Source organism: Stomoxys calcitrans, chromosome 3, assembly GCF_963082655.1.
Source record: "Stomoxys calcitrans chromosome 3, idStoCalc2.1, whole genome shotgun sequence".
In the NCBI taxonomy this organism is placed as follows: domain Eukaryota; kingdom Metazoa; phylum Arthropoda; class Insecta; order Diptera; family Muscidae; genus Stomoxys; species Stomoxys calcitrans.
In genome coordinates this window covers 173,690,427-173,712,459 of record NC_081554.1, presented here as the reverse complement: position 1 = coordinate 173,712,459, position 22,033 = coordinate 173,690,427, and the positions used below count along the sequence as shown (strand labels likewise).

Sequence of the window (22,033 nt, the reverse complement as noted above, 5' to 3'; positions counted from 1 at the left end):
CCGTCCTTCTCGAAATTTTCGCATATTGTGTAGGTTGGTCTGCAAGGAAACATAGGTTATATAATTTTTCGGTATCGGAAGGGGGATGGAGGATCCATATCGCTTATGCCAAAAACCAAACCCAAAATCAAAAGTGGGCCGATCGGGACAATGGTAAGGTATTGGAGAGTAGAATACGAATATGGTATTAAAATTTGAGTCTAAGTAGCCATCGGGCCGCCCCAAACCCCAAAACTCCCCCCAAACAGACATATGAGACGTTCATTTCAATATGGGGCTCAAATTAATGGTATTCGGGAGTAGATTTCGAATCTGGCACACAAAATCAGATCGAAGTATTGGGGTAACGCAACCCCTCAAAAATTACCCGATTTTCTTAAAAGTTTCAAAAACCACAAACATGCCATCCATATCCGAAATTGGTCCGTTGGGCACAATAAGGGTATCAAATATCCTCCACCATAGCGTGGGCCTGAGTTTTTCTCAGTTCGTCCTTGTATTTTCTTAGCTTAGCCTTAAAAACGTCCCAATAGTGTGGTGGCCTTGTGGCTTTCGCCCGGTTAAAGAGCTTTTTGCAACCCATCCTTAGACCAACCAGTTCTGGGGTCCGCCATGGAGGTCGCTGTTCACTCCTTGGCTTGGCTCTGGGGCGTGCTAACACAAGTGAGTCATTCAGGGCGATAGAAACCGAGCTCCAGTTAAATGGTCTTAAGTCAATAAAAGCCGCATTTATTGTCCGATTTGAGTTGAGATGTGGTACAGAGATTTTGCTTGGACCCTTACCATTCATGCCGAATATGGTTCAGATTGGTAAATATTTGAATATAACTGTCATACAGATCTCGCGGTTTAAGTTCTTGGAACCACAAAATGAGCATTTATTGCTAAATTGGGCTGAAATTTGGTACAGTAGGTGGTTTAAATAGCAGCCGTATTGCTATCGGTCACCATCTCGATATAGCCCACATTAAAACCGATCTCACGATGTAAGGTCTAAGCCTCCTGGAAGCCGGTAATTTTTCCCGATTTCGCTGAAATTTGGCACCAAGAGCTGTTCCGGCACGGCATAGCTGTGAGCCTCACACAGGCTGGAACATTGAGATCCGATCTGTGTGGTGCTCATTGCTGTCACGAGAAGCTTAGATGCGAACTACCATCCACCGTCTAGCGTCCACAGGTTGCGGATAGTGGAATGCTCAATACTGAGTAGCTGCAACTGCAGTCGCGGACAATCAGCGATATCTAGGGGAGAGTCTCAGTGAGAGGTCGGACACCAACGGCTCTCGCACAAATACTGAGTGCCTATGATGCTCGATATGACAAGGCGTGTTATTGGCGCCTTTAAATAACCAATGGCCAACCTGTTCCCGCGCGAAAATTTAGCTACAACAATATGGCTGAAAATAACGCTACAACAACAACAAGCTAGAGCTGTGTTAGACCTTCCATGGTTCGGGTAGAGTATGGTTCAGATCCCTCGACTTACGGTCTTTCATCCATAAATGGCTTATTTATTATCTGATTTTACTGAATTATGGAACAGTGAGTTGGGTTAAGTACGGTCCAAATCGGTCAAGAACCGGATATAGCTACCATGAAACCGATCTCCCGATTTGACTTCTGTAGCCCTGGAAGCCGCAATTTTCATCCGATTTGGCGAAAATTTTGCACATATTGTTCTGTTATGACTTCCAACAACTGCGTTACACAACAAGAACAAGAACCGGATATAGCTCCCATGAAACCGATCTCCCGATTTGACTTCTGTAGCCCTGGAAGCATATTGTTCTGTTATGACTTCCAACAACTGCGTTAAGTACGGCCCAAATCGGTCTATAACCTGGTATGGCCCCCATATAAATTGCGCTCCCGATTTGACTTCTTGAACAGCTGGAAGCCCCAATTTTCATCTGATTTGTCCGAAATTTTGCACAAAGTTTAGTCCAATTTGGTTGAAATTTTGTACGTGGTGTTCCGTTATGACTTCCAACAACCATGCCGCGGTCCAAATCGGTCTTTAACCTGATATAGCTTCCATATAAACCGTTCTCCAGATTTGACTTCTTGAGTCCTTACAAGCGGCAAATTTTGTCCGATTTGGCTGAAATTTTGCAGATGGTGTTCTGTTACGACTTCCAACAATTGTGCCAAATACGCTTCAAATCAGTCTATAACCTGATATAGCTCCCATGTAAACTGGTCTCTCGATCATCCTTGTTCGGTTCCTTGAAGCTTTAATTTTTTCTGGTTTCACGGATGTTTGGTATGTGTGACAACCATAAGTTATTCTTCCTGTTGTTGACTTCTTGAGCGCCTGTCCTTTATAGATTTTTAAAATTCTTCATTTGTTATCCACATTGCCCAATGCGATAAAAGTGTCCTATTGGGTGGTGTTTTGGAGGTAGGGGACCCTCTGACACTTATGGTGCCATTTTTTGCCAAGTTCGCATTCTACTATTAAACACCTTTCATTTGATATCCATATTGTCCCAATCGTTAAACATGTTCGTTCCGGTGGATTTTGGGATGGGGCGTCCGCCAGGTTATTTGAACTCAAAATTTTATACCAGTTTCTTGTTTTTGGGGTACCATGAGGAGGCATACATAATTTTCTTTAAATCGGTGCATCCATCCCCGAGATCCGGCGTTTTTAAAAATGGTGGTAAGGGGAAAGGTCCGTCCCTTTACGGATATCAAAAAATGTAGTACACTTTTTTTCCCCGGGAGCTCAAATTCTACCATCTGTGGAAATTTCATGAAAATCGGTTCAGCCATTTTTGATTCATATAGTCGGCTTTGACAAATTTTTTCAACGGCTTGTGACTTTGTAATTGCATTCTTTCTTCTGTCAGTTATCAGCTGTTATTTTAAGCTTGCTTTAGAAAAAAAGTGTAAAAAAAGTATATTTGATTAAAGTTCATTCAAAGTTTTATTAAAAATGCATTTACTTTCTTTTAAAAAATCCGCACTTACTTTTTGGGCAACCCAATACATAATGCAAGATTAGTTCATTTTAACTGAACCATGGAGTCACTTTTTTTTTTAAGTGTGGTTGTGATTTTCCAGCCAAAAATACACGCTTGAACTCCATCACGAATAACTTACTTTTTAGGGTAAACTCAGAAGCAAATAAATTTTGTGACTTTTAAACAGTCTTATGAGCTGTAGTTTCTAATTTGACAGATATACCAGTGTTAACTTTGTAAAACTTCGTGTTAGCTTCCCTGTAGGTCCCTAATATTAATATCAGATTTATACTCTACTCCCAAATAGCATTTCATTTGATACCAATATTTTTCCAATCAGCAATCATGCCATTTCATTTTCATTCTTTAAATTTAACCGACGGCTATCATTTAACTCCGTCCGCCGTTGTTAACTCTTTAGCAACGCCGGTAAACCAATTATGGACCGCCCTTGTATTCTATTGTCTACGGAGAGAGCAAAAGAGCATGTGTTTTGCTCTCAATGCCAAATCAGATGAGCAAAACAAATCACATAAAAAACATAAACAAAGAACAACTGGATAAAAACAAACCACCAGCTAAAGAGAGTACCAAACGAAACAAACAAAGAGAGTAACGCAACGAAAGAGAGTCGAGCCAAAATGTCAAATAATAGAAAACCAAAAAGCAAAATGTCAAAGAAACTGACAGCAACGACAGAATACCCATTTGTCATGCTCAGAAGAAATTGACAATTCGTCGAAGAGTTTTCTAGCAAGCGGACGTGTTTGTGTGTGACGCGGAAGAAGGTTTTTCAAACAAAAGAAGAAAAAAGTGCAAATTAAATACAAAGAAAAGAAGAAAAAAAATTATTAATAATTTCTTAAAGCACAAAAGTGCAGGAAGTGCGTTATAGTAATTGTTTGCCTTGTGGAAAAATAATTTTAGTGTGTTTGGGGCAAGAAAACAACGACAACATCGATTTGCTGTTGCAGAAAAAATCAAATGAAATTTCACCAAAGTTATCTAAAATAAAACCATGCAAATATATGTCTAATATTGGGCAAATAAAGCCCATCTCTAGATGAATTCATTAAAAGTGAGTGTTGGCCAAGTGAATTTGTATGAAAATCTTGCATTTGAAATGAAGAAAATGTAAAAAATATGTGAAAATTTTTTACTACACACATAATCACACCAACTAACCAAGCAACCAACCAACATCTATCCCCCAAAATACGCTGTGTATGTTGTACGACGTACACCAGATTGTATATATATGCATGTATGAGTTTGAGTGTGCATAGCCCTCGTTCGTGTGCTGTGTGCTGTGTTGAGGGTAATACACCACACAGAAAAAAAAGTGGAAGTAAGAAGTTGCATTCAAAAGATACAGCCATGAACGAAAATCAAGAAGAAGAAGAAGCATTAGCACAAATGGGTATAAAAAAAGAGAGCAAAAAAAAATGAAATTGTGTGTATATTGAGAGTTTATGGCAAAAGTGAGTGAAGAGTGCTGTTTCAGAGAAGAGAGTGTGGTGCTGTGGTGTAGAGTGGAGTGGTATGAGTGCTGATGCCATTCAAGCCGTCATTTATCAGTGGTGTGTGCGTTGGTTTGTGGTGGGTGGTGGGGTGTTTTGGTATGGCTGGCTGTCTAATGACGAACTGCTGCTGGTTTACAAAGAGCAAAGTGATTGTTGGTGTTTAAGGGTTTTCTTCTTCGCTGCGGATTATTGGATTGTTCTTGAGTTTGGCCCATCAACACCAACACCACCACCACCACCTATAACAGCAACAACAACAATTTCCACACTACACTATTAATGAGAGTAGTACAACACATCGCTATAGAATGTGGCACATGCCATGGAATGGAGTTTCTATGCCAACAACAACAAAAATCAAGTATTTGTTAAGTTTTTTTTTTCGATTTCACCAATTGCCAATTTCTTTTGGATATACGCTAGAATTAACCTTAATGTCTTTCAACTATTTTTAATTTGTTTTTAATGCCTCAAATATTGAGGCCAGTTCTTCTAGGTCTATATTGGAAATACCGAATTTTTCATTATAACCACAGACAGAGTTCAATACTAACTACAAAATTTCCCATAAGCATTCCATTAAGCAACAGGGGATACTTCTCTCATATCAATGAGTGCAGTCCGATTAAAGTTTAAGCTCAATAATGACACCGTGGCCCAGAGGATAGCATGTCCGGCTATGATGACAAACAGCTGGGTTCAAACCCCGGCATGAATATCAGAAAAGTTTTCAGGAGTCATTATCCCCTTACTAATGCTTACTACATTTGTGAGGTATACTGCCATGTTTAAACTTTTCTACTAAACTGAGTAGTTATTAGGCACGTCGTTCGAACGAGAAGGCTTCTTATTATTGGAAAAGTTCAATAACCTCATTAAAAAATTGGAATTTTATGCTCACCAAAAGAAGTCCCATAGTAAATATTAGCCCCAGGAAGCCAACGAGCTATGACCAGCGACCAAAAACAAAAAAAAAAAACAAGTAAAATAGCGTTAAGTTCGGCCGGGCCGAACTTTGGATACCCACCGCCTCGGGTATATACGTAAACCAACTTTCATCAAAATCCGGTGAAAAATGCATACCTTACAGCCCATATCAGCTATATCGATATATTTTCCGATTTCGACCAAATACTAATAAGTACAATACGGATGTCGAAAAGCCTAAAATAAGTTACTGTTTCAAATTTCAGTGAAATGGAATTATAACTGCGCCTTTTATGGGACCATGTCTTTAAATCGAAATATCGGTCTATATGGCGGCTATGTCGAAAACTGAAAACTTGAAACCAAGCCTAAGACAACTGACTGTTCCAAATTTCGGCGAACCCGGACAATAAATGCGCTATTTATGGGCCCAAAACCTTAAATCGAGAGATCGGTCTATATCGCAGCCATATTAAAATCTGGACCTATCTGAGCCAAATTGAAGAAGGATGTCGAAGGTCCTAACACAACTCACTGTCCCAAATTTTAGTAAAATCAGACAATAAATACGCCTTTTATGGCCGCAAGACCTTAAATCGAGAGATTGGTCTATATGGCAGCTATTTCCAAATCTGAACCGATCTGGGTTAAATTGAAGAAGGATGTCGAATGTCCTAACATAACCCACTGTTCCAAATTTCGGCGAACTCGGACAATAAATACGTCATTTATGGGTCCAAAGCCTTTAATCGAGAGATCGGTCCATATGACAGCTATATCCAAATCTGTACCGATCTGGCTCTAATTGAAGAAGGATGTCGAAGGGTCTAACACGGCGGATCGTTCTATATGACAGCTATATCCAAATGTGCACCGATTTGGGCCAAATTGACGAAGGATTTCGAAGAGCCTAACACAACTCACTGTCCCAAATTTCAGCAAATTGGATAATTAATGCGCCTTTTATGGGCGCAAGACCTTACATAGAGAGATCGGTCTATATGGCAGCTATATCCGAATCTGGAGCGATCAAGACCAAATTGAAGACAGATGCCGAGTGGCCTAACACAACTCACTCTCCCAAATTTCAGCCAAATCGGATAATAAATGTGGCTTTTAAGGGCCTAAGACCCTAAATCTGCAGATTGGTCTATATTGCAGCTATATTCAAATCTGGACCGATCTGGGCCAAATTGAAGTAGGATGTCGAAGAGTCTAACACAACTCACTGTCCCAGATTTCGGCGAAATCGGACAATAAAGGTGCTTCTTATGGGCCCAAAACCTTAAATCGAGATATCGGTCCATATGGCAGCTATATCCAAGTCTGAACCGATTTGGGCCAAGTTGAAGAAAACTGACGAAGAACCTAACACAACTCACTGTCCCAAATTTCGGCGAAATCGGACAATAAATGTGCCTTTTTGGCACAAATCGAGAGATCAGTCTATATGGCAGCTATATCCAAATCAGGACCCATCTGCGCCACATTGCAGAAGTTTATAGAGGGACTTAACCTAATGCACTGTCCGAAATTTCGGCGAAATCGGACAATAAATGTGCCTTTTTTGGGTCCCAAAACCTTAAATCGAGACATCGGTCTATATGGCAGCTATATCCAAGTTTGAACCGATTTGAAGAAGGGCCCAACACAACTCATTTTCTCAAATTTCAGCAAAATCGGATAATAAATGTGGCTTTTATGGGCCTAAGACCTTAAATCGGAGGATCGGTCTATATGGCAGCTATATCCAAATCTGGACCGATCTAGACCAAATTGAAGAACGATGTCGAGCGGCCAAACACAACTCACTGTCCCAAATTTCAGCAAAATCGTATGATAAATGTGGCTTTTATGGGCCTAAGACCCTAAATCGGCGGATCGGTCTATATGGGCGCTATATCAAAATATAGTCCGATATAGCCCATCTTCGAACTTAACCTGCTTATGGACAAAAAAGGAATCTGTGCAGCTCAATATATCTATTTTTAAGACTGAAGCGTTATTCCAACAGACAGAAGAACAGACGGACGGACATGGCTAGATCGTCTTAGACGTTTACACTGATCAAGAATATATATACTTTATAGGGTCGGATATGTATAGTTCGATGTGTTGCAAACGGAATAACAATATGAATATACCCCCATCCTTCGATGGTAGATATACAAATTTAGTTAAAGGGCAAAATTTTATTCTACAAACCAAACTTCTGTCAAAGCTTTTAGGAACCGAACAAGGATGATCAAGAGACCGGTTTATGTGGGAGCTCTATCAGGCTATAGACTGATTTGGGACGTATTTGGCACAGACGTTGGAAGTCGTAACAGAACACCGCATGCAAAATTTTAGACAAATCGGACAAAAATTGCGGGTTGTTAGGATTTAACACTCAAATCGGGAGATCGGTTTATATGGGAGCTATATCAGGTTATGGACCGATTGGAATCGTACTTGGTACAGTTGTTGAAAGTCGTAACCAAACATTACATACTCAATTTCAGCCAAATCGTACAAAAATTGCGGCTTGTAAGGGCTCAAGAAATCAACTCGGGAGATCGGTTTATATGGGGGTTATATCAGGTTATTGACCGATTTGAACCGTTCTTGGTACAGAACACTACATCCAAAATTTCAGCGAAATCGGACAAATATTGCGGCTTCTAAGGCCTCAAGAAGTCAAATCAGGAGATCGGTTTATATGCGAGCGATATCATGTTGTAGACTGATTTGGACCGTTTTGACACAGTTGTTGGAATTATTAACGGAATTTACATGCAAAATTTCAGCCAAATCGGACCAAAAGTTTCTGCTTCCAGGGGCTCAAAAAATCATAACGGGAAACGGTCTATATGGGAGCTCGGGAGCCCCATGGCTCATTTCAGTATAATAAGTAAAAGTGTGCTAAGTTCGGTTGGGCCAAATATTACGTATCCACCATTGATTCTGCCAAATTTTTCCCAACCTAACTTGTGGCAAGAAAAAGCCTGCTAAGTTCGGCCGGACCGAATCTTATAAACCCTCCACAATGAATAGCATTTGTCAAATTCTTTGAACTTTTTATACCCTCCCCTATAGAATGGGGGTATACTAATTTTGTCCTTCCATTTGTAACACCTCGATGTATTCGTCGAAGACCCCATAAAGCATATGAATTCTTGATCGTCATGACATTTTAAGTCAATCTAGCCATATCCGTTCGTCGGTCTGTCGCAAGCTCGCTAACTTTCGAAGGAGTAAAGCCAGGCGCTTGAAATTTTGCAGAAATACTTCTTACTAGTGCATGTCAGTTGGGATTACTAATGAGCGAAATCGGTCCATGTTTAAATATAGCTGCCATATAAACGGATCTTAGGTCTTGACTTCTTGAGCCACTAGAGGGCGCAATTCTTATCCGATTCCGCTGAAATTTTGCAGGAGGTGTTTCGTTATGACTTCCAACATCTCTGCCAAGTACGGTTGAAATCTGTTAATAACCTGATAAAGCTCCCATATAAACTGGTTCATTACCTGATATAGCTCCCATATATAGACCGATCTACCGACTATACTTCTTTAGCCTCTAGAGGGCGCAATTCTTATCCAATTTTGCTGAAATTATGCACAATCACTTTCACATTGGTCTTCAACATCCAAACGTAGCATGGCCCCAATTTTTATCCATTGTCCTTTGTATGCCTATAAACAGATATCGGGCAAAGAACTTGACAACTGCGATCTATGGTAGAGGGTATATAAGTTTCGGCCCGGCCGTTCTTACTTGTTTTATATAAAAATTTATACCTAGATCTTTGTAGAAAATAACCCGAGAATATGCATTTCAATTTAATTGCGGAATATCAGGAAAGAAAGGAAGATTAATTAATCATAAAGACCTCAAGCTTGTTGAATTTTTACTCTTTTTTTCATAGAATAAAAAGGTTGGAGAGACAAAACCAAACATTTAATTCAAATGAGCTTAGTTGATGGACATATAAATGCTACTGCTGAAATGACCGAGAAGTTAATTTTAAATGGAATGAAGACATTTTTTTCTGTTAAGACGATAACGGTTAAATCAGATGACAAATTTTGGTTTAACCAGACGTGCAGAGATGCAGTCAGATCGAAAGAGGTGGCACAGGCGGAACTGGCGCTTGGATAAGAATGCTACTGAACTGCTGCGCACACAACGCCAAAGTGCTTAGGCGCGAAATATTTCTTTACGAACAGGGCCTACGTACTGAAGTAAACGAGGAATTAGGGGCTTTTGGTCGTTTGTAAGAAGGGTAGAAGTCAATGGCATGATATGCCAATATCAATGCTTTCACTCTATATTTGGTCTGCATATGCTCTGCAATTCAAAGCATGAGAGCAGTGCAGACCAAATACAGAGTGGGAGCAATGATATTGGTTAGGTGGTGTGCCACCTCCACATGAATATGTGGCTATATCACATATTCATGTAGAGGTGGCGATCTCATCGAGCTCCTGTAGGTGAGCAAGCTTGATCCGCTCCAAAGGGTCGACCGCCGCGGGAACATATTGGCCATTGTTAATTAAAGACGCCAATAACTCGCCTTGTCATATCGAGCATAATAAGCACTCAGTATTTATGCAGGAGCCGTTGCCGCCCGGCCTCTCACTGAGATTCTTCGCTCGATACCGCTGATTGTCCGGGACTGTCGTTCCAGCTACTCCGTATGGAGCATTCCACTATCCACAACCTGTGGACGCACCCGGTAGCTCGCAACTAAGCTTCTTGTAAAATCGATCAACACCACGCAGATAAGACCTCAAAGTTCCAGACTGTAAGCTGCTCACAGTTATCTCGTGCTGGGATCCCAACTCTTGTAAAGGATGTTCAAACGTTCACTGACCCGGTTGATAAGATTTACCTGTTAGCTGCTATATTTGCAGGGTACTCTTTCCTGTCGGATAGCAATCAACCACTCCCCTCAATCGAAAATGTATCTGGCGTGCCTCCGATGTTTTTTAGAACTTTCGTGGATTCAAAAAGTTTCTTGAGAATCTAGACGCAAATAAATCCCCGGGCCCGGATGGCATATCAACACTATTCTTGCGCAAGTGTTCTTCGACGCTTGCTTTACAATTACACCAGCTTTTCATACTTGTTTACCGTGCTTGAGTCTTCACGGCGCATTGGAAGATTGTAAACATTCAGACAATACCCAAATAGGGTGAGGCTAACAACCCTGCGAATTGCTCGTCTCTCTCCATGATTATAGAGAGCATGGCTAATCCCCATCTTGTGAGGTATTTAGAATCCAAAGGCCTCCTTAGCTATCAACAGTGTGGTTTGGCAGAAATCACGCTTTTTGCGACCTTATGGCATTTCTGTCAGAATGTTGGAGTCACTCAATCCACCAGTTTGGTGAGAGTAAGATTGTGGCTCTGGATGTTTCCAAGGACATGAGGCGATTTAGGGACGATTTGCGAGTAACTTCTGAGTGGGATCGAATGAATCGATTCGATTTTAATGCATGAGAGATTCAGTGCTGTCTGTTGTCACATAAACGAATCGGTATGGATATGAAGCATGAAGATACCATGCGAACTCCGATTTTGCTAAAATTTGAAACACTGATTTCGCACTAGGGGCCCCGACATCTGACCCGAATAAGGTGTATATTGGAACACATTTACATACAGCTGCCATAAAGACCGATATGCTGATTTAGGGTCTTAAGCCTGTAACAGGCGCATTTATTATCGGATTTCGCTGAAATTCAAAACAGTGAGTTGTACTAGTCCCTCCGATATCTGAACCAAGCTGGGTCAGATCAAAACATATTTGAATATAGCTGCTATATAGACCGATCTGGCGATTTTGAATTTAGGCCTATAACAGGTGCATTTAAGACATCGCTGAGATTTGGAACAGTGAGTTGCATCAGGACTCCCAACATCTGTTCCGAATGTGGTTTAGATCGGGCATTATTTAGATATAGCTGCCATAGAGACCGATCTTCAGTTTTAGGGTGAATTTTATTAGGCCCGTCAATATCTGAACCAAAAATGGTCCAGATCGGAACATATTTGGATATAGCTGTCATATACGCCGATCAGCCGATTTTGGATCTTAGTCTTATAACAGGCGCATTTATTACCTGACTTCGCTGAAATTTGGAACAGTGAATTGTGTCAACACTCCCAACATCTGTTCCGAAAATTGTCCAGACTGGGCTATCTATTATACAAAAATGAAATTGTTGTGCTTTGTTTGTTTTTTTTGTTTATTTGTTAGTTTGTTAATCTGTTCCGTATAGATGCAAAAACGGCTGAAACGGGTTTTTTTTGAAATTTTCACAAATGGTAGAGATTGAGCCCCCGGTGAAAATAGGGTACTACATTTTTTGATATCCGAAGAGGGGGCGGACCCTCCCCCCTACCCCAATTTTCAAAAACTTGGAGATGCGTGCTCCGATTTAAGCGAAATTTTTTATGCCACCTTATGGAATCGCAAAAACACGAAATTGGTATAAAATTTTGGGGTCAAATAACCTGGGGGGACGCCCCATCCCAAAACCTACCCGAACGGACATGTTTACCGATTGGGACAATATGGATATCAAACGAAAGGTATTTAAGAGTAGAGTACGAATTGGGTGTACAAATTTCACTCTTAAGTTCCGGGGGAGTCCCCCATCCCCAAAAATGCCCAAAGAGGACACTTTCACCACTTTCGGTAATATGGGTATCAAATGAAAGGTAGTCAAGGGTACAGTACGAACTTGGCATTAAAATGTTAACCAAAGTGTCGTGGGGCCACCACCCCCCAAAAACACCACCCAACGCTTTGAGCAATATGGGTATTAATGAAAGGTATTTAAAAGCAGAAACTAATTTTTTTGGTGCCTGAGGGCTCTCCCCACCCCCCAAAACCCCCCAGCAGAAAAAATTTCCCGATTGGGACAATATGGATATCAAATGAAAGCTATTTAAAGGTAGATTCCAATGCTGATATAAAAATTTATTCCTTGGTTTTTGAGCACATATTTACCGATTGCGACAATATGCATATCAAATGAAATATATTTGGAATCTGAGTACACATTTGTTATAAAAATTTGGTCCTAGGTGTTTACGGCGCCTCCCCAAGCCCAAAAACCCCCTAAAACGGACACAAATGTCCAACGTCACAAAATGGGCATGCACAATTAGGACAGAGTCTGGGACCGGCCCACCCACTAAATACCCTTCAATAGGACGTGTAGTTCGATCGGGATATTATGTCAATTAAAAGAAAGGTCTATGACAATATATGAAAGGTTTTTCAAACCAGATCACGAATCTGATATATGGGGATCACCCTCTAAAGCACCCCCAAACGGCACATATTTACCGACCATAGCAATATACGGCTCAAATGAAAGGTATTTGGGAGAATATCACCAATATAATATCCATATTGGCGCGAAATATGTGAAAGGGCGTACCAGCACACCCAAACAGGACTTCTTTGCTGACGTGGCCTATAGAGCTCAAATAAAATAAGAGAGTGAAAGAGGGCGCAGCGGAGCTGGCCCTGTCCATCTAGTATTTAGATATAGCTGTCATAGAGACCTATCTTCAGCTTAAAAATCTAAAGACCATAAAAGGCGCATTAAGTCTCCGATTTTGCTGAAAGGACCTCGACATCCGAACTGAATATGCTGTAAAACGTACTATATTCACATATAACTGCCATATAGTCCTATATTGTCCAGATCGGAACATATTTGGATATAGCTGTCATATAGACCGATCTGCCGATTTTGGGTCTTAGGCTTATAGCAGGCGCATTTATAGCCCGATTCGCTGAAATTTTGAACAGTGAATTGTATTAAGACTCCCAACATCTGCCACGAATATGATCAAGATCCGGCTATATTAAGATATAGCTGCCATAGAGACTAGCTTTAGGTTCCTAAAGACCATAAAAGCCGCATTTATTCACCGATTTTGCTGAAATTTGAGACAGTGAGCTGCTTTAAGACTCCGAACATCCAACTGACGCTGTTGTCTGACGCTGTTCTATAAGCACTTTCATGGTAGGTGTTCATCTAATATTCGTCTTCTTATTCCTGATATATGGATGTTGTCAGAATTACCAGACTTTTCAGGAACTCACACCCGTTTGTAGTTCATTGGCCAGAGGACCGAGAATTCTTATTCTCGTGTATGCAATCGACTTCCGTCTAATGTCTTTCCTACTCACTGTGACATTCAGCGGTTTAAGAAAAATGCCAATAAACACCACCTGTAGGGGTTGGTATTCTGTTCCTCTTTTCATGCGGAAATCTGTCAAACTCTATTAAGCTAAAAAAGCTGTATGTGAGGTGTGGTAAGACTTTTAGCAGTGAAAAATTATAAAAAGGGTAATTAGTGAATTTTTTTGTGTTTTTTGGCTAAAGTACCTAATGTTCTGTAACAGCCAGTTGACAGACATAGGATCGGATATGGTTAGATTATCTTGGAATTTCATTCTGACTAAGGATATTAGTAAAGCATAGCTTCAAAAATGTGTAATTTAAAGTGCTTTTTCACCCTCCTCTTTAAAACCAGGCTAAATATAAAAATGAAAAACTGAAAACTTATTTCTCCTAAATGTGGGGGGAGGGTGAATAAATTTTTGGCCAAACCCATTGTGTTTGAAAATTAAATGAGCTTTTGATTCATTTTCCAATGTAAACGAAACCGTTTTCGTTATCTCAACCTAACCAAAAACAAAAAAGTTTTTGCCCCACACAAAAACCAAGACACGCAATTCATTGTGTTCAACATCTGGCTGAAACAAAAACCAAAAACAAAAAAAAAAAAACACAAAAATGAACTAAAGGTTGTCTACCCCAGGTTTTAAGTTGTACTATACAATGTTTCCAACCATTGCCAATGTTTACTATGGTTTTGTTCTTGCCGCTCAAACATTTCGTTTGCGGCAAGTGACAGTTACCAACTAAGGGGGGTGTTCGCAGTAGTGGTGGTCAATGGGTAGGCCATTTGGCAAAGACTGCAGCGAGGTATTTTAAGCCTATTGTGGTTGGATGTAACAGCGGGGGACAATGTAGTCAGTGTTGCCAAAAGTTTTGGAAATAGCCAAAGAAATTGGATTCGGTTTAATCAATTTGTTGTACAAAATCTAGATCTAGAGGGGGGAGGAAAAAAAAAAGTTTTTTGAGATAATGAGAGGAAATTTTGCACAGACTCGTATTTTGTCTATACGCTGGTTAATTTCTTAAATAAGCCACAACGGACCATATATGAATATATCTGCCATATAAACCGATCTGGCGATTTAGGATCTTAGGTCTATAACAGGTGCAATTATTACCCGTTTTCACTGAAATTTGGAACAGTGAGTAGTACCAAGATTGCCAAAATCTGTCCTAAATATGGTCTAGATCGGGCTTTATTTAGATTTAGTTGATTACATCTGCCGATTTTGGGTCTTAGACCTATAACAGGCGCATTTTTTAACCGACGTCGCCGAAATTTTGAAACAGTGAGTTGTACCAAGACTCTCAACATCTGCCCCGTAAAGGGTCTAGTTTGGGCTATATTTAGATATAGCTGCTATAGAGACCGATCTTCAGCTTTAGAGCGATCTTCAGCATTTATTATCCGATTTTGCTAAATTTTTAAATAATGAGTTGAACTAGGGGCCTCAACATCCGATTTTGGGTCCTAGACCTATAACAGGCGCATTTTTTTATCCGACGTCGACGAAATTTTGAAACAGTAAGTTGTACCAAGATTCACAACATTTGCCCCGTAAATGGTCTAGTTCGGGCTATATTTAGATATAACTGCTATAGAGACCGATCTTCAGCTTTAGACCGATCTTCTGCATTTATTATCCGATTTTGCTAAATTTTGAAATAATGAGTTGGACTAGGGGCCTCAACATCCGGGTAGATCTGCCGATTTTGGGTCTTAGACCTATAACAGGCGCATTTTTTACCCGACGTCGCCGAAATTTTGAAACAGTGAGTTGTACCAAGATTCCCAACATCTGCCCCGTAAATGGTCTATTTCGAGCTATATTTAGATATAGTTGCCATAGAGACCGATCTTCAGCTTTAGACCGATCATCAGCATTTATTATCAGATTTTGTAAAATTTTGAAATAAAGAGTTGGACTAGGAGCCTCAACATCCGACCCGGATATGGTGTATATCGGATCATATTTACATATAGTTGCCATATAGACCGATAACAGGCGCATTTATTACCCGATTTCTTTGAAATGGTGCATAGCGGACCATATTTACATATTTACGATTACGATTTAGAGTCTTAAGCCTATAACAGGCGCACTTTTCTATTTCCGATTTCTTTAAAATGTAGAACAGTACGTTTTACTAGGCCCGTCGATATCTTATTCACCGGTCTTCTGATTTTGGGTCTTAAGCCCATAAAAACCCCAGTTATTATCCGATATCGCAAAATTTTGAATCGGTGAGTTGTTTTAAGCCTCTTTATTTCCGACTCAAATATGGTTCAGATTGATCTATATTCAGACATTGCTGCCGTATGGAGCGATCTGGCGATTGAAGGTCTTGCGCCAATAAAAGCTGCATTTATAACCCGATTTCGATGAAATTGAAAACAGTGAGTTTTTTAAGCCTCCCGACATCCGACTCAAATTTGGTCCGGATCGGACAATATTTAGATACAGCTGCCGTATAGACTGATCTGCCGATTGAGGGTCTTAAGCCCATAAAAGCCGCAATTATTATCCGATTTCGCAAAAATTGGATTCAATGAGTTGTTTTAAGCCTCTACATATCCGACTCAAATATGGTTTAGATCGGCCTATATTCAGATATAGCTGCCATAAAGAGCAATCTGGTCTGGCTGCATTTATAACCCGATTTCGATGAAATTGAAAACCGTGAGTTTTTTAAGCTGCTATATATATAATATATAACCCCGCCGGGTATATAATATTCAACCCCGCCGAACCTAGTTTGCTTGTCCTGACATCTACGTTTGAATATAGCCATTAACAATTTGTTATTGTCTCTGGAAGAAAAAGGCGTAAAAGTGGTCGCGTATGCTGATGACGTGGCAATTTCGGTTAGGGGAAAGTTTCCCAGCACTCTAAGAGATATACTTCAGGAAGATCTACGTGCAACAGCAAAGTGGGCTACCGAAAGAGGTCTAGGTATAAATCCGTACAAGACAGAAGTAATTGTTTTCAGCAGGAGATACAAGTTGCCTAAAGAGGACCATGTCTCCTTGGGTGAAGAGAATGTTCCATTTACAGAAAGCGCAAAATACCTGAATGTTTTGCGGGACAGGAAATTGAACTTCAAAACCAACATTTTGGAAAGAGCAAGAAAGGCCACTCTTGCCCTATACACCTGCAAGAGAGCCATTGGCAAAAGTTGGGGGGTTTAGACCGCGTGTCCTGCATTGGGTTCATACTGCAGTTAAAAGACCTATAATGCTATATGGTATTGTGGTCTGGTGGACGGCGCTTTAAAAGTTCACTTACTGCTTGTTTGTATATCACAGCCGCACTGAGGACGACACCATCTTATGCCACTAGACATTGCGGCTAGATAAATTGTAGCGACCACTGCCGTGAGGTTAAGGGAGCTTTCTCAATGGTCATGTGTCGGCTACGGACCATACAATATCCAATGTCCAGGCAGTGTGGATTACATCCTAAATTAGTGTACCACTATTCCTGATAGAACCGATTGGAACTACGATATCCCTGGTAACAGGAGTTACATGGACTTCTATACGTATGGTTCCAAACTAAACAAACAGGTGGGGTTTGGGGTGAACTCTAAAGATCTAGAACTGGTCATATCGAAAAGGTTACCCGACCACAGCAGTGTGTATCAAGCAGAGATCCTTGCAATTAATGAAGTGGTGGAATGGCTAAGATATAAAGTCATTACGACGATTGGAATAAATATCTTCTCAGACATCCAGGCAATCCCTGGGGAACGTATATCTAAATGCAAAAATCGCCCTCGACTGTCGCAGATCTCTCAACGAGGTGGCTGAACAGTTCAAAATTCACCTGTTTTGTGTGCCGGGCCACAAAGATGTCCCAGGGAATTGTAAAGCGGACGAGCTTGCCAGACTAAAAACTACCCTACACAATCTGTGGGTATGCCTCTAGCAACATATAAGCTAAGTTTTCAGGACCAGGCCAGAAGGACAACGAATGATAGATGGTCACAAACAGGGGGCTGTGAGCATTCCAAAATTATGTGGCCTAATCTAGAATTGAAGAGTTCTACTTCTTTGCTGTCATTGGCAAGAACAGACGTCTCAGTCTGTTTAATCGGAAAACATGCTGACAGACTGAAGGTTGCCAGCAACGACTTCTGCAGAAGCTGTGGGGAAATCGAAGAAGAAGAGACTATAGAACACCTTCTGTATGTGTGTCCCGCACTAGCAGTCAGAAGGAGTTCCACTTTAGGTTCTCATTTCTTTGAGAACCTGTCTGCATTAGCGGATGTGAACATTCGCAAGTTGTTGAGCTTTTTAAAGCGATCTAAATGATTCAACGGTAGGAACTAGAAGTCATCTTCCTTCTTCTGTCCCTGTGGTATCACAATGGACGAAAATGTCCAAGTGAGGCTGATGGCAGACTGCCACTTAAACCTTACCTACCAGTTTTCATCCGATTGACATCTGATTTTCATTCCCAGAGCCAATGTAGACGCATTTATTGACCAATCTTGCCAAAACTTTGTTCAATGTTTTCCTGGACGACTTCCATAATGTCTTTAAAGTTTGCTCGAAATCGGTTAGGATTTAGATATAGCTCCCATATATATGTTCGTCCGATTTGCAATAATATTACAATAAAATGGTCATTTGTTAATCGATTCTCTTGAAATATGGCAGGGAGGATCTTCTCTTGACTCTCGACATTAGTGGTGAATTTCATAGAAATCGGCCCAGACTTAGGTAATGTCATATATGTATATCGCCCGATTTTTACTCTAAGAGCCACTACAAGCACATTTAGTGTCTTAGGCCCATAAAAACCGCAATTATTATCCGATTTCGCTGAAATTTGGGACAGTGAGTTGTGTTCAGCCCTTCGACATCTTCCTGGCATATGACACAAATCGGTCCAGATTTGGATATAGCTGCCATATAGAGCGATCTCCCGATTTAACGTCTTGGGCCCGTAAAAGGCGCATTTATTATCCGATCTCGCCAAACAGTGGGACAATGAGTTGTGTTAGGCCCTGGGACATCCCTCTGCAATTTTCCCGGATCGGTTCAGATTTGGATATAGTTGCCATATAGACCGAACTCTCGATTTGAAATCTTGGCCCCATAAAAGGCACATTCATAATCCGATTTCACTGAAATTTGACACAGTGACTTATGTTAGGCTTTTCGACATATATATGATTCAGATCGGTCTATATTTGAATATGGCCACCAAAAAGGCCAATATTTTGATCTACAAAATTGAACAACAAATTGTACTTATTAGACCTCTCAATATTCGTGTCGAATTTGGTTGAAATCGAACCATATTTCGATAAAGCAGCTTATCAGGCATAAATGATGCATTATGACGAAAGGTGGTTAACATATATTCCCGAGGTGGTGGGTATCCAAAGTTCGACCCGGCCGTACTTAATACCTTTTTACTTGTTTTATTTTATTTTATTGTATGGCCATAACGGCAACCCTCTTTACATTCCATTCATTCATTCAAGTCACTTGGGTATGGGATTTTTAGAACATCAAGTCAACAATGATGAGTCCACAAACACAAGATGGCAAAAACGCGAAAAATCAATAAAAATTAAAATTTATTTACTTTATTAAAGCTAAATAAATAAAGCCATTGGCGCAATCTAAAATATACACAAATAATAAAATATCCTCCACTTTTGTTAAGCTTGAAGGATATACTGGTATAATTTCGAGCCTTGTATAAAAGCGCTGTAGAAAGAAGAGAAAGCTAAAAATAGCAGTGAACTTTATTGACTACAGACCGCAAAACAAAAGGATTCCATATCCGTTTACAGTGTTTGTGGTTTATGAGTTTCACCCCTCCACCTTCCTACGTCTCCTTTGCCCCTGTAGCTTTGGCCATCTTTATTTCAATGTGCAGAGAGTGTACGTTATTTTCCTTTCGTTTAATAAATGTCTTTGGGTTATATGTATGGTGCTGTCAGTGTGTTTTTCAAAATGACACAGATAATGATAAAGAGTGCTAATGATGTGCACAACGTTAATGTTGTTGTTGCTGCTGCTGCTGCTGCTGCTGCTGCCGACTTTGCCCAATGCGAACTGTCAATATTGTCTCACTGAAGTCCTTTCTTCTTTGGCATCAATGGCTTTTATTATTATGCTACTCTTCTTTACAAAAGCACAAAAGCACCTTCTACCTCCTCTCCCTCCTCTCTCTCACTCTTATTTTCTCTCTGGAGTCGTCCATGGCCTCTTGCTCTTTGCTTGTGTTAACGTAATTGTTATCGAGTGTTTGCAGTGCTCCATTTGAATCACCCTCTGCCACTCTCCTTTGTTAGAGCTTCTCTACTCTTCTAATAATCAGACAACAATCGATTGTCAGTTATTATGGTATTTTGTTGTGCTTATCCCTTTTCCCTTTCACTTTTTCTATCCACCTTACTTTCTCCCAGCTATGGCATGTTCTGCCTTTGACCATCTTTTGTGTTGGTTGTTGTTGTTGGTTTTTCTTTAGTCTATAGTTGAGGAACAAATATAGCAACAGAAAATTAATTTGATTCTAAAGTGATTGCATTGAGTATGACCTTCAAGAAAAGAATGTTAAAAAGATCACGCAATAGGCTCTCTCCTTATCTGATACTTCTGTCGGTACTGAATGGCTTGCAGAGGTTCTTTCCAAAGTCATTCTGCAAATTCATATCAACTATACCAAACAAAGACATGGTTCCGAGTACCCTTGAACGTTAGGGACTGTCTTTGTTCTGGCAGGAGATCTTTCAAACTTGAAACCCAATCGTGGGTAGTATCAAAGAGTTTAGGGCCTTGAATTCGAAGACTGTGTGTTCAAAACACATGGCGGATTTTTTACAATCCCTGAATAACCGTGATCTCATGACGTTATGCAGACTTGCGTATCAGAAAATGAAAACGCAAACAAATATCCTGGAAAGTACTATGCAGAATGCCGAAAGTATCTTGGAGATGGCATACAGCTGAGCTAGACTTAGAGATCTCAATATTGACCCGAGAAGACTGAAATCTGCCTGTTGACGAGGAAGGCGAAAGTGGGTCAATTTAACGTACCAAGTTTCCTCATTAGAACGATTTCGATATCTAACGAGGTCAAATACTTAGGTGTGATCTTGGACAGGAAACTGAATTGGAAGTGTCACCTTCAGTAACGTACCTAGTAGGCTCACAGATGTTTGAGACTATGCAGACGGGCCGTAGGCTCGAAATGCCGACTGATTCCGAGGATAGTCCCTAGCTCTACAAGAGTGTGATTAGACCAACACTTACTTACGCCTCAGTAGTTTGGTGAACTACGATGGAGAAAAAACGGAAGTAAGGATGATACAATAGGTTCGGAGCACATGTCTAGGTATGGGCGCAGCGGTGAAGACCCCGCTCATTTGGGCACTGCATACTTTTGTAGATAACCGACCCATAGACATACAGATTAAGTGTGAGACAGCTACTACGTCCATGAGACTTAATTCGATGGGAGAATAGATAGAGGATAGGCCATACCCTCGCGGTATAATTGAGGCGAGGCAGGAGTGGAAGAAATTTCCGATGAGAAGGCACTTGGGGTCAAGTGCGAGACACTGCCGCCAACGGCACTGTCTAGAATTAACGGATCTCTGGTACTGTCATCTGGAAGTTTATGCTAAAAAGATGGATCAAAGCTAAAGGATAGAGAGGGGGCCTGGGTGTCTACTTGGAGACCCCAAGGACTGGGATCTATTTTCAACTGACTGACCATAATACAGTCCTACAGATGGAGATCCGGGCGATCACGGAATGCGTGAGTTGGTGTGGTGTTAACGGGAGAACGTCGAGTGTGAACACCTTGACGAACAGTAGACTGGCTATCAGGGCAATTAACGCCTGTTCTGAGGATGGCACGATCCGCATTGTTTTGTGGAGGCCACTGTAGCGCAAAGGTTAGCATGTCTGCATATGACGCTGAACGCCTGGGTTCGAATCCTGGCGAGACCATCAGAAATTTTCAGCAGTGGTTTTCCCTTCATAATGCTGGCAACATTTGTGAGGTACTATGCCATGTAAAACTTCTTTAATTGGCTTTGACAGAACATTTGTTCCACTAGTCGAACATAGAATAGCGTTCCACGCACCTCGATCTTCTGCGCTCATTTTATAATCTCTACACCAAGTTTCGAGGTATCAACCACCACCTGATATTTTCATTGCGCTTTTGGAGATCAGAGAACTGCCGTCGATAAACTAGGTTAACCCGAGGCCTTTCGGGTCGACGCACTCCGAGTTAAGAGCGTGAGCTACGAACTCCGTGGAACAGCGAAACGGTCGTTAGGACGAAATCCTATTGGGAGATCCAGATCGTGAGACGACAAGGCTTCTACTGAAAGTAAGTTAGAAGGAGGTCAATATAGCTTTCGGTATCATAACGGGACACATGGGACT

The 22,033-nt window shown here is 40.8% G+C and overlaps 1 protein-coding gene across 1 annotated transcript in view; it reads left to right on the top strand.

Annotated features, from left to right (window-relative positions):
* The first annotated feature begins 3,720 nt into the window (after positions 1–3,720).
* LOC106083046 (WD repeat and FYVE domain-containing protein 3) overlaps positions 3,721–22,033 on the top strand; it is a 118,402-nt gene continuing 100,089 nt past the window's right edge. The window contains exon 1 of the mRNA XM_013245863.2: positions 3,721–4,044. The gene's annotated coding sequence lies outside the window, so the exon portion shown is untranslated. The remainder of the gene's footprint in view (positions 4,045–22,033) is intronic.